At 42.4% G+C, this 13,213-nt stretch overlaps 1 protein-coding gene across 1 annotated transcript in view; it reads left to right on the top strand.

Moving 5' to 3' along the window:
- Nucleotides 1-13,213, top strand: part of DERA (deoxyribose-phosphate aldolase) — a 121,536-nt gene that overhangs the window by 15,932 nt on the left and 92,391 nt on the right. The window lies entirely within an intron of this gene.

Below are 13,213 nucleotides of genomic sequence, written 5' to 3'. Positions count from 1 at the left end.
TCTGTGTTTGGTACAGTTGACTGTACAGAAGATCTCTCAGGCTTCCAGTCTTCCGTAGCTGTTAGATCCTCCCCTGCAGAAGGGAGCAGCCTTGTTTGTAAAACTTGGACCCAGCTCCTGTGGAGAGCTGGCTCAGTCATGTGACTGCCTCAGGAGCTTCCGGTTCTGGAGCGGCAGTGGGGGTGGCAGTGGGGGGGCCTGTGTTCCCGGGGGTACACCCTGAGGGGGACTGCTTCCCCGATGTTTCCCAGCGACGAGCATGGCCTCGGAGATGCTCTTCTAGAGCTGATTCAGCTGAACTTCCGAGCTGGCACATCAGATCCCTTCTCGTTTAAAGTAGGGGTAATTTCAAGTTTTTGGTGATGTGTCCCAGAGTGTCTGGTAAAAGCAGCATCCTTGTTAAAATCCTGTGCCATCAGAGAAGCTCTTCCTGAGGAGAAACTGTGGAAGGCGATCAGCTGCTGCTGCAGGAGGCAGAGTTTTGATTATGCACCAGGAGGTTGGAGTCGCCTAACTTCGGTTTTGAGCAGCGATCCCCAGGCAGTGTTGACAGTCACTGTATTTCGTCACGTGGTGGGAGTTGCTGTTTGTTTGGGAGGCGGTGGCATCAGCTCCAGCCATGCCTGCTTACCGGCAGGGTGTTTTAGCCCGTGTTAGACGCCTACTGTTTAAGGGGTACAGCTATATCCCAGGCTCCTTCTGCATGTGTGTAGATATATGTATTTACACACAGATAAAGGCATTCCTGGAGAGCAGGAGACTGTGGTATGTAGGGCTATGGAAAGCATTTGATATTTTCTGTAAATCAGAGGATATTGAGAGGATTCTGTAAATCAGGTGACATAAGGCATGCATGGTACATAGAGTAGCTATGCAATGAATGTTTCTTTTCTCAATTTTTCTTTCAAAACTTCGTTCACGTCACTTTCAAAGGATGACATCCCAGTTTGAGAATTTGGGTATGTAGTTGTAACCCACTTAGGTTAAATTTTTCTGCAAATAAATGTATATGTTGGGATGGTTACTCACTTATGTATAAAGCCTCTTTTTTTTGAAAGGAGATTGGCCTTTGAAGTCAGACTGCCTGGGATTCGAGTCCTGATTCTTCTACCTATGATTTTTGAGTTTTCACAGCTAAAAATATGTGGGGAATAAAAGCTGGGTCACAGACTGAAGATTAAATGAGGTATTATGTGTAGGGCAGCTGGCATGGTGCCTGGAATGTGGTGAGCTATGGTAAGGGTTACTTAGCCTTCTCTTTACAAGAGATGTAACAGAAATGTTGAAAGGTTTTGACCTTAATGCTCAAAAATAACTGGTTGTGAACATGAGCATTGCCGATTGGAATATAACATGGGGTTGTGAGGGAGAGGTTCAAAGGATCTAGGGCACCTGGAGGCCTATGCTGGCATCTAATGTTGAAAGAAGGTATGTAGTCAATAATGCCAGCTCTCTGTGGCTCCATGGACTATAGCCAGGCTCCTCTGGTCATGGGATTCTCCAGGCAAGAATACTGGAGTGGGGTGCCATTTCCTATCTCAGGGGATCTTCCCAACCTCCTGTCTCCTGCGTCTCCTGCTTTGGCAGGCAGATTCTTTACCGCTAGCACCACCTGGGAAGTCCTTTCTAGTGACTTGCTTCTCTTCCTTTGGAAATGTATTATAGGTAGTTATCATTTGGAGGTCCTCCTGCCCCCCACCCCAGAAGGGAATTTATCCATCCCAAGTTCTTTTATTTTTCTAATTTTTGAGGGGTGATCAGCATCTTTGAAAATTGTTAAATAACCAGACTACAGAGTAAGTGTTTATTGGCTAAGTATCATTGATGTCATCAAGTAACTGTTTTAGGCAAGTAATCCCAGACAAGTCAGTTCAGTCCAGTTTACTTCAGTCTCTTAGTCGTGTCCGACTTTTTGTGACCCAATGGACTGCAGCACCCCAGGCTTCCCTGTCCATCACCACCTCCCAGAGCTTGCTCAAACTCATGTCCATTGGGTCTCATCCTCTGTCTTTCCTTCCTCCTCCTGCCTTCAATCTTTCCCAGCATCAGGATCTTTTCCAGTGAGTCATTTCTTCACATCAGGTGGCCAAAGTATTGGAGCTTCAGCTTCAGCATCAGTCTTTTCAGTGATATTCAGGACTGATTTCTTGGAGAGTTCCTTGCAGACCAAGGGACTCTCAAGAGTCTTCTCCAACACCACAGTTCAGAAGCATCAGTTCTTTGGTGCTCAGCTTTCTTTGTGGTCTGACTCTTACATCCATACATGACTACTGGAAAAACCGTAGCTTTGACTAGACCAACATTTGTCAGCAAAGTAATGTCTCTGCTTTTTAATATGCCATTTAGGTTTGTCATAGATTTTCTTCCAAGGAGCAAGCATCTTTTAATTTCATGGCTGCAGTCACCATCTACAGTGATTTTGGAGCCCAAGAAAATAAAATCTGTCTCTGTTTCCATTGTTTTCCCATCTATTTGCTGTGAAGTGATGGGACCGGATGCCATGATCTTAGTTTTTTGAATGTAGAGTTTGAAGCCAGCTTTTTCACTCTCCTCTTTCACTTTCATCAAGAGGCTCTTTAGTTCCTCTTCGATTTCTGCTGCAAGCGCTCATCTGCTATTTTTGTTTTGGTAAAAGAGGATATTGGTTTCAAAATCAAAATACACAAAGTTTAGTAGCAAAATTGTGGTGATTCTCCTTAGGACATTTAAAAAGTATTTGCCTGAAAGGTGAAGTGTCAGGAATAATATGAACTCACAAACTTTAGGAAATAAGTTTATGCCCCTCTTAAAACGTGTTCTTCATAACTTACTACATCTTACCTTAGAGACAAAACATAAAAGTAAATGTTCCTATACACAACTGTGTATACAGCAGATAACAAATGAGGACCTACTGAATAGCACAGGTAACTCTACTCAGTGCTCTGGTGTGACCAAAGTGAAAGTGAAAGGCGCTCAGTCGTGTCTGACTCTTTGTGACCCTATGGACTATACACTCCATGGAATTCTCTAGGCCAGAATCCTGGAGTGCATAGCCCTTCACTTCTCCAGGGGATCTTCCCAACCTGGGTTGGATCCCCCTCAACCCAGGGATTGAACCCAGGTCTCCCACATTGCAGGCAGATTCTTTACCAGCTGAGCCACAAGGGAAGCCCAAGGATACCAGAGTGGGTAGCCTCTCCTATCTCCAGCGGATCTTCCCAACCCAGGAATTGAACCAGGGTCTCCTGCATTGCAGGTGGATTCTTTACCAACTGAGCTATCAGAGAAGCCCTATAGTGACCTAAATGGGAAGGACATCCAAAAAAGAGGGGATATATGTATACGTATAGCTGATTCACTTTGCTGTACAGCAGAAACTAGCACAATATTATAAAGCAACTACGTTGTTTAGTCACAAAGTCATGTCCGACTCTTCTTTGACCCCATCGGGTGTAGCCCTTCAGGCTCCTCAGTTCATGGGATTCTCCAGGGAAGAATATTGGACTGGGTTGCTATTTCCTACTCCAGGGCATCTTTCCAACCCTAGGATCGAACCCATGTCTCCTGAATTGGCAGGCGAATCCTTTACCACTGAGCCACCTGGGAAGTCCCAAAGCAACTCTACTCCAATAAAAATTAAAAAAGAAAAAGTGAATCTTCCTGGGTGAGCTTGTGTATTGCCTTACATTGACAAGTAAGTGTGACGTGTGTTATGAGAACAGAAGGACAGGGCAGGAGTAATGGGGGAATTGGTTTCAGGAAAAATAAGTATAGGTTTTAAGTAACTGTTGAGTTCCATTAACGTATTTATTCTTTATTTTTGGAAGGGAGCTTAACATACTTGTTTAAACTGAAATGAAGTAGCTTTTATTCCTGTTTTAAGTTCTGTTCTGCAGCCTGTAAATTATGCTTATACTTTGATAGGATTAGTTGTGTGTAAGTCTCTTGTAGCATTTAAGTATCCTTGCAGACTAACCTGTGTGACTGGCATGATATCCAGCAGAGGTACCGCTTTGTGAATAATGTTTTCTATTCTAAAAATGCCAAAGGCCTTTTGAGACACTTTTAGATTTTAATTTAGGAAAGCCTGTCATCCAGTCTCTCATTGAGACGAAAGAGTTAAATAGGTTTTCTCTGAGGCTCTTAGCTCCTAGAACAATCGATCAGATCTTCTCAAAGGATTGAGAGATGGATCTTTACCCACCAGGGGGCCAGAGTTTTCCAGCTTCTTGATGAATTCTCTGAGGTCTAATGATTCCTTTTGAACACTGGGCACACTTAAGGGCTTGGAGAAACTCTGATAAGTTTTCCCAAAGTTCATTGAATTGAAAGGCTAACAAAGTATTTGGACATACTTAAAACCAAATGTGGTTTAGTAAGCCTTATAGGGTGTCTTTATGAAAGGGTATAGGGTAAAATCAAGATCTTGGCAAGGAAATGTAATATGGGAAATTTTGTCGATTAGCAAATTCATTTAAGATGCTAATTTGTCTAAAAAACATGTGCTTTCCAAATTCAGAAAGTCCATGTACCTTCCCAACTTGCTTTGCCTGGAAAGGGTGTAGATAGAGGCTGAGAACCAATGCTTGATTTAGGCTGATAGAATGTCTGTTTCATAAAGGTGAAAAATAAGGTAGAGTGTCAAAGAAACTGTAAAGGACCTTTTGTCTTCTTGCTTCTTAGATTTTTTTTCCCCCTCCTATCCTTACAAAGCAAAGCGTAGGTGATATGATGAGATGTCAATTATCATGTAAATCCATATGTTAAGTCTAAGTCCAGAATGTGAGCCCTGGTGGTCTATAAGCATGGAGAAGCTTCATCTTTTAGGAATATAATGGTATACTTCCTAATGACATTTCTGAAATAGAGGGAAAATGAAATATAGGAGTGCCTTGTTTTATTGCACTTTGTTGTACTTGGCAGAAGTTGTACTCTTTACAGACTGAAGGTTTTTGGCAACTTTGCATCGAGCAGATCTGCCCTCACCATTTTCCCCACAGCATTTGCTCATTTCTTATCTCTCTGTCACGGTTTGGTAACTTTTGCAGTATTTTAAACTTTTCCATTGTTATTATATTTGTTGTGGTAATCTGTGATCAGAGATCTTTCATGTTACTCTTGTAATTGTTTGGGGGCACTATGAACCATGTTCAGAGCAAACTTCGTCAATAATTGTTGACTGTGTTCTGACTGTTGCACCGATCTGCCATTCCCCCATCTCTCTCCATCTCCTCAGGCCTCCCTATTCCCTGAGAGTAAATAGTATTGAAATCAGCCCAATTAATTACTCTATGAGTGTGTGTGCTAAATCACCTTAGTTGTGTCCTACTCTTTGTGACTCTGCCAAAAGGGGGGGGTGCTCCATGGGATCGCAAAGAGTCGGACATGACTTAGCAGCTAAAATAACAATCATAGTAACAAAGAAAGGTGAGGAAGCTGCAGAAGAAAAGTCTGAAGCTAAAGAAACTATCTCCTAAACATCAAAGTGCAAGGTGAAGCAGCAAGTGCTGACGTAGAAGCTGCAGCCTGAAGGTGGCTTCACTGAACAATAGATTTTCAACTTATAAATGATGTGAGAAGTGATGGTTGTCCTGGGGAAATTCTTCCCAGTATTTGTATCAGTAAAAAGCTCATTAGATGCTTTGGGGGGGCATGGATGGGGCTTATCAACCATAGCATGGTTCTGCTGGGCTGTTTCATTGAAAGACTCTCAATTGTTCAGTAATTTGTGGTCTTCTCTTGGCCTGGTCCATTTCTGTGGAGGTGAATCCTCCAATCTTTTTCCTGGTGGGAACATAAGCTAGATGGCTACTGTTCTCAAAGTGGAGGGGAAGCAAGCTGATGGTGGCTCTGGATATCAACCTTCACTGTTCCCTTCTATCTGCTCTACTATAATCTTGACGACAGAAATAGTACAAGGTGTTGGGGGAGCACGTTAGCAGGGGCACCTAATGTAAGTGGGGTGACAGGAAGGCCTCTCTGAGAATGTTTAAGCTGGTATCTGAAGGATGAGAAAGGAGCCAGCTGGGTGAGGATGAGGGGAGAGTATCCTAGGCAGCGTGCATGTGTGCTCGGTTGCTGAGTCGTGTCTGACTTCCTGTGGCCCCATGCACTGTAGCCCACCAGGCTCCTCTGTCCATGGGATTTCTCAGGGAAGAATACTGGAGTGGGTTGCCATTCCCTTCTCCAGAGGATCTTCCTGACCCAAGGATCAAACCCATGTCTCCTGCATTGCAGGCAGATTCTTTACCACTGAGCCGCCTGGGAAGCCCCGTTCTAGGCTGCAGGCTTCTAAATTTATTTGAGTAGTTGTGTCTTGTAACGGGGACCATGTAAGTTGTCAGTTTGTTACAGTAGTTGATATAATCAGAGGAACAGCACCAGGGATGTAATACCAAAGGCACTCTTTCTTATGGTGGTTAGTTATATTAACTAATTAATGTACCTACTTGCTCCATCATGTCTGACTCTTTGTGACCCCATGGACTGCAGCCTGCCAAGATCCTCTGTCCATGGAATTCTCTAGGAAAGAATACTGGAGTGGGTTGCCATGCCCTCCTCTAGGGGGTCTTCCCAATCCAGGGATGGAACCCAGGTCTCCCTTACTGCAGGCAGATTCTTTATCATCTGAACCACCAGGGAAGCCCAACTAATTAATACCATGTCCTTTTCAGATATGTAAGTAACAGCAATGAGGTTCAAAATGAAATGTTTGCTTAGGAATCCAGATTTAAACTTACTACATTAGATATGAGAAGTTGGACTCTGTGAGGAGTTGAATGATTACATTAGTTGCGAGTTTTTCTTGTTAGTTTGTCTGTTGCTTGTTGACTTTGTCTTCTGGATGTCACCTGAGATTTGTTGGTTCATTTCTGTAGTGGTAATATGACTGATTAGACTAGTTTTAAGCAGATACTGAAATTTAGATTAGCTGTTGTGTATACCTAACTATTCAAACTAAGGGTTTGAAGAACTTTTGAAATGCTTTTAGAATCCTAGGGCAGAGTATAATGATGCATCCCAGATTTAAAACTTTGATGTCTCCCCTTTTTGTATTGACTTAGATATAATTGTCTCAATCTATCAATCTTGGCCTTTCGTGGAATGTTCCCAGCCTGTCTTTCAGGCTTTGTTTCTGTTTCTCTCCGATATGTTTTCCTGATTTTTCAGAAAAGAAAAGAAGTTTACTTTTCCCTAAAAGATCATGGTATCTGGTCCCATCAATTCATGGGAAATAAGTGGGGAAACAGTGGAAACAGTATCAGACTTTATTTTTTTGGGCTCCAAAATCACTGCAGATGGTGATTGCAGCCTTGAAATTAAAAGACGCTTACTCCTTGGAAGGAAAGTTACGACCAACCTAGATAGCATATTCAAAAGCAGAGACATTACTTTGCCAACATAGGTCTGTCTAGTCAAGGCTATGGCTTTTCCAGTAGTTATGTATGAATGTGAGAGTTGGACTATAAAGAAAGCTGAGTGCCCAAGAATTGATGCTTTTGAACTGTGGTGTTGGAGAAGACTCTTGAGAGTCCCTTGGATTGCAAGAAGATCCAACCAGTCCATCCTAAAGGAGATCAGTCCTGGGTGTTCACTGGAAGAACTGATGTTGAAGCTGAAACTCCAATACTTTGGCCACCTCATGCGAAGAGTTGACTCATTGGGAAAGCCCCTGATGCTGGGAGGGATTGGAGGCAGGAGGAGAAGGGGACGACAGAGGATGAGATGGCTGGATGGCATCACCGACTCGATGGACATGGGTTTGGGTGAACTCTGGGAGTTGGTGATGGGCAGGGAGGCCTGGCGTGCTGCAATTCATGGGGTCGCAAGGAGTCGGACACGACTGAGCGACTGAACTGAACTGAAACTATATTTGAATTGAATTCTTCTAGGTTCTCACTTAGAATGCAGTTCTTTGCCTTCTCAGCTGCCCCCCCCCCTCCCCTTATCTCTTCCCTTTCACAGCTGTTGGGGTGATTCTTTCAGCATGGCATTTTTTTAGTTCCTGCACAAGCAGACTCTCACTTTCTCTCTTTTTTAAAGACGGATTTTTTTGTTTTTTTTCGGTTTGGCTGCACCTTGTGGCATGTGGAACCTTAGTTCCCTGACTAGGGCGCAAACCTGTGCCCCCTGCATTGGAACTTGAAGTCTTAACCACTAGATGGCCTGGGAAGTGCAGATCCTCACTTTCTCTTAAACTTTCATAGCACTGTGTCCCTTGTTTACTCATTAAAAAGGTAGAATAAGACCTAAGGTCCTATTTCTACTCTTATTTTCACATCTTTTGGTTGCAACATAGCTATAATTTTGGCCAACTCAGTAATTTTGGCATCTAGTATGATGTGCTGTGCTGTGCTAAGTCTCTTCAGTCGTGTCCGACTCTTTGTGATCCCATGGACTGCAACCCACCAGGCTCCTCTGTCCATGGGATCCTCCAGGCAAGAATACTGGAGTGGGTTGCCATGCCCTCCTCCAGCGGAGCTTCTTGACCCAGGGATCGAACCCTCGTCTCGTACATCTCCTGCATTGGCAGGCAAGTTCTTTACCATTAGCGCCAACTGGGAAGTCCACCTAGTGTGATAGGGCTTACTAAATCTGTTTCTAGCTGATTTGAATGCAGATTCCTTTTTATTTCCCCTGTGATCTATCTTCAAGTTTTCGCAGTCATGTCTTAGAGAATATATGTAAATGTTCCAAGTTATCCTCGTTCTAAACGTCTTCAGAATGTCCCCATTTTATTTGTATCTTCATTTGACATTATCATTTGATATCAAAGGCAAAAGAGCCTACCCATTTGGCCCTATTTCTTTTTCCCATTTAACCATTTCTTTTAACTATTTTAAACTAAATTTTATTTTTTTCCCTCCCAGATTTTGAGAAAGTAAGTGTTCATTATGAGGCTTCCCAGGTGATGCTAGTGGTAAAGAACCTGCCTGCCAACAACCCACTCCGATATTTTTGCCTGGGAAATCCAATGGACAGAGGAGCCTGATGGGCTATAGGACTTGGGGTCACAAAGAGCTGGACACAGCTAAAGTGACTTGGGATTGGCCCTGGTGGTTCAGATAGTAAAGAATCTGCCTGCAATGTGGGAGACCTGGGTTCAGTTCCTGTGTCAGGAAATTCCTCTGGATAAGGAAATGGCAACCCACTCCAGTATTCTCGCCTGGAGAATCCCCGTGGGTAGAGGAGCCTGGTGGGCTTATAGTCCATGGGGTTGCAAAGAGTCAGACATGACTGAGCAACTAACACACAAAGTGCCTTAGCGTGCACACGTGTGTTCATTATACAGTTGCCGAAACTGGGCTATAGATCCTTCTCCCACCGCCCCTGGCCTTTCTATTATGTCTAACATACCAACTGATCAAATAAATTCATAGTAGTTCTCCAGTACGTCACATGTGGAGTCCTCTGGCTAAATTTCAAGATTCCCTGTGACTTCATAGCACCTTATCTATGCCGCTGTATCTTTACTCCCAAACAGAGCTTTTGGTCATTCTTAATTGTTCTGTGAACAAGCCATCACCATTCCCATATTTGGTCTTTATTCATATTACACCCAGTATGTGAAATGTCTTCCCTCTCCTTGACTTGTAGTTCATTTCTGCTAATCAGCACAGGTGGACTTGTTGGAATCTTCCTGGCTGTCCTGGTCTTCTCATAGTGATGGATTTGGAGCCAGAACCCAAGCTCCTGCCTTGTTCTGCACTGTCACGCCCTCTGTTTAGCATTCCTGCTCAGATCCATTGAATGATGGCTGTCACACCAAGCTGGCTGTTTCTTTCCTCCTTGTCAGCAATGGCTTTCTATCTTGGTGGGTAAGTCAATCACAGAAGACCTGCATCATCATACCAGCTGTACTATAAAAACATTGTGAGGTAGATAACAAGTGCCTGACACGGAGGCAATGGTCCCTAAACAGCCATCCATGGTTTTCCAGCTCCAGACCCAGTGATGCTCATATCATAGAACCAGAAGCTAGAATTCCTTTCTTGCAGGGCACTGCTGTGTCTCCAGAGCTGATACTCCTTACACTTCGGTTAATCTCTATCCTTGGCAATCTAGTACAAGGCCTCAGTAGATGGCCTGCGGGTTTGGTTGTGTTAACACTGTTCTGTTTAAGTTTTACAGTGCACTCACTTGGAACTCTAGTAAATTAAAAACGAAAAGGGCGGGGAACTATTGGATATTTTAACTGCCTCTTTCTTTGACTTCTTGGTTCAAGCCAATAGTATATTTCTCAAACAACTTTGATATGTAGACTGCTGAGGAAAGCTATATGGTCCCAACCTGGCAGGTTAAGAGTTCTTTGAACTAGTTAATGAAATGCTTCATACTGGGAACCTGGAGAAATATCAGCTTAGTTTCTGAAAAACCTTTTGATAATGCTTCCCTTAAGGGTTTAAGAAAAATGCCAACAGAGTAAAAAGTATTGCTTTTTTCATAGATTTCAACATATTTAAACAATAGCAAAAAGAGTACAAAGGAAAAACTGCTGTTCTTTGCCCAGGGAGGTCAGTCATTGGTTGATACCAGTTTTATTACGGCAAATAATACTGTTAGTACTAACAGAACTCTTTGGAGGAGAGCTTAGAAAGATAATTGATGGACATCAAGTTAAAGATATTTTGAAAAGTGAAAAATATGTTAGCTTTGTAAATACATTGAGGTGAATTTAAAAACATGGGCACCCACTGCTATGATATTTTAACCTGTAGAGTTTCACTGTAATTTTTAAAAACAAATGTTGTTGATATATGTTTAGGATGCTGTGGCGGAAGTACCGTGGAATGTGCAGCCTATAAGAAACAGAAATTTATTTCTCATAGTTTGGGAAGCTGAGAAGTCCAAGATCAAGGTGCTGGCAAATTTGATGTTGGATGAGAACCGGTCTCCTCATTGGTGGCTGTGTTTTCACTATAAACTCACATGGCAAAGGGTCGGGGGATCTCTCTAGGACCTCTTTTATAAGGGCAGTGATCCTATTTGTGATGGCTCCATCTCATGACCTGGTCACCTCCTAAGGCCTAATTTCTGAATACAATTACTTTGGTGATTAGGTTTCAACATATGAATTAGGATTGGGGAAGGGTAAAGCGTGCAGACTGGGTGCTACTGCTAAGTCACTGCAGTCACTCTTTGCAACACCATGGACTGTAGTCCTCCAGGCTTCTCTGTCCATGGGATTCTCCAGGCAGAATGTTCTAATCCTAAATGTTTTTACATACCTATATAAGTGTGTTTCAGTGTAATGTGATTTACACATTTGTATTAGTAGAAGGTTAAATATTTACATTTAAAAAAATGTAGTGTATGCTATACACCACTTTTATTTATTATATTTTAAATATTTATTTATTTATTTATTTGGTTGTGCTGCAGAGCACAGCATATAGGATCTTAGTTCCCCCACCAGGGATGGATGGAGCTTCATGCACTGGAAGCTCAGAGTCTTAACCACTGGACTGCCAGGGAAGTCCCAGATACTTAGATTTTAAAGTTTGGGAAGGAAAAAACATAACTCTTAGTCTGCTATTTTATAGTTGTGAATCAGTTTCTTATTACAAGCTTTTCATATTGGTTTCTGTATTTTCTGTATGTTAATTATTGCTACAAAATAAATTGCTGTTTGATGATGCTAGGTTATGAGAACTGTGGATTGACCCAGCTTCTAGATTTATCTGATTATTTCCTCATGATGTCGTTTAACTTACTTCTGTATCTTCTATATTTTAAGTTGGAAGTTATATCTTATATTAGTCTACTACTAGAACCAGTAGTAGGTAGATGGATAGACAGATAGATACATACCTAGCCATACACACGTATGTGTGTGTGTGTGTGTGTGTGTAGCCTTTTATTCTATTCAGGTCTTTCTTCATTAGACTGGATGAAGTCCACCCACCTTGGGGAGGGCAATATGCTTTACTCCATCCACCAATTTAGGCTTTGACCCCATCCGTTAAACACCCTCGCAAGACACACGCAGAAATAATGTTTAATCACATATCTGGGCACCTTGAGGCCCAGTGAAGTTGATGCATAAAATTAACCATCACAGATCTAAGACTTGATTTGTTCTTTGTTCAGTCACTAAGTGTGTCTGTTCTTTGCGACTGCATGGACTGCACCATGCCAGGCTTCCCTGTCCTTCACTGTCTCCCAGAGTTTGCTCAGACTCCTGTGCATCGAGTCTGTGATGCCATCCAACCATCCCTCCTCTGTCACCTCCTCTGCTCCTGCCCTCAGTCTTCCCAGCATCAGAGTCTTTTCCAATGAGCTGGCTCCTCACATCAGGTGGCCACAGTATTGGAGCTTCAGCTTCAGCACCAGTCCTTCCAATGAATATTCAGGGTTGATTTCCTTTAGGAGTGACTGATTTGATCTCCTTGCTGTCCAAGGGACTCTCAAAAATCTTCTCTAGCACCACAGTTTGAAAGCATCAGTTCTTTGGTGCTCAGCCTTCTTTGTGGTCCAACTCTCACATTTTTTAAAAAACCTGTAAAAAATTCATTGTAAAAGAGTATATATTCACATGCACAAATAAAAATGTATTTGTATAAATTATTTTAGCACTATAGTGTAAGTTGGATAACTACTCAGCTTTAGTTTCTTAGTTGTATAAGTCTCTGATATCATGCCATTGGTAGTTTTTTGAGAAGTAGTTTTTTGAAAAAAATTTTTTATTTTTACTTTATTTTACGTTACAATACTATATTGGTTTTGCCATACATTGACATGAACCCACCATGGGTGTACATGCGTTCCCAAACGTGAACCCCCCTCCCACCTCCCTCCCCATAACATCTCTCTGGGTCATCCCCGTGCACCATCCCCAGGCATCCTGTATCCTGCATCGGACATAGACTGGCAATTCGTTTCTTACATGATAGTATACATGTTTCAATGCCATTCTCCCAAATCATCCCAACTTCTCCCTCTCCCGCAGAGTCCAAAAGTCTGCTCTACACATTTGTGTCTCTTTTGCTGTCTCGCATACAGGGTCATCATTACCATCTTTCTAAATTCCATATATATGTGTTTTTCTTTCTGGCTTACTTCACTCTATAACCCCTCCAGTTTCATCCACCTCATTAGAACTGATTCAAATGTATTCTTTTTAATGGCTGAGTAATATTCCATTGCGTATATGTACCACAGCTTTCTTAACCATTCATCTGCTGATGGACATCTAGGTTGCTTCCATGTCCTGGCTATTATAAACAGTGCT

Source organism: Ovis canadensis, chromosome 3, assembly GCF_042477335.2.
Source record: "Ovis canadensis isolate MfBH-ARS-UI-01 breed Bighorn chromosome 3, ARS-UI_OviCan_v2, whole genome shotgun sequence".
In the NCBI taxonomy this organism is placed as follows: Eukaryota; Metazoa; Chordata; class Mammalia; order Artiodactyla; family Bovidae; genus Ovis; species Ovis canadensis.
Note: the sequence above shows the minus strand (reverse complement) of the source record. Positions and strands in the feature narration are given on the sequence as shown.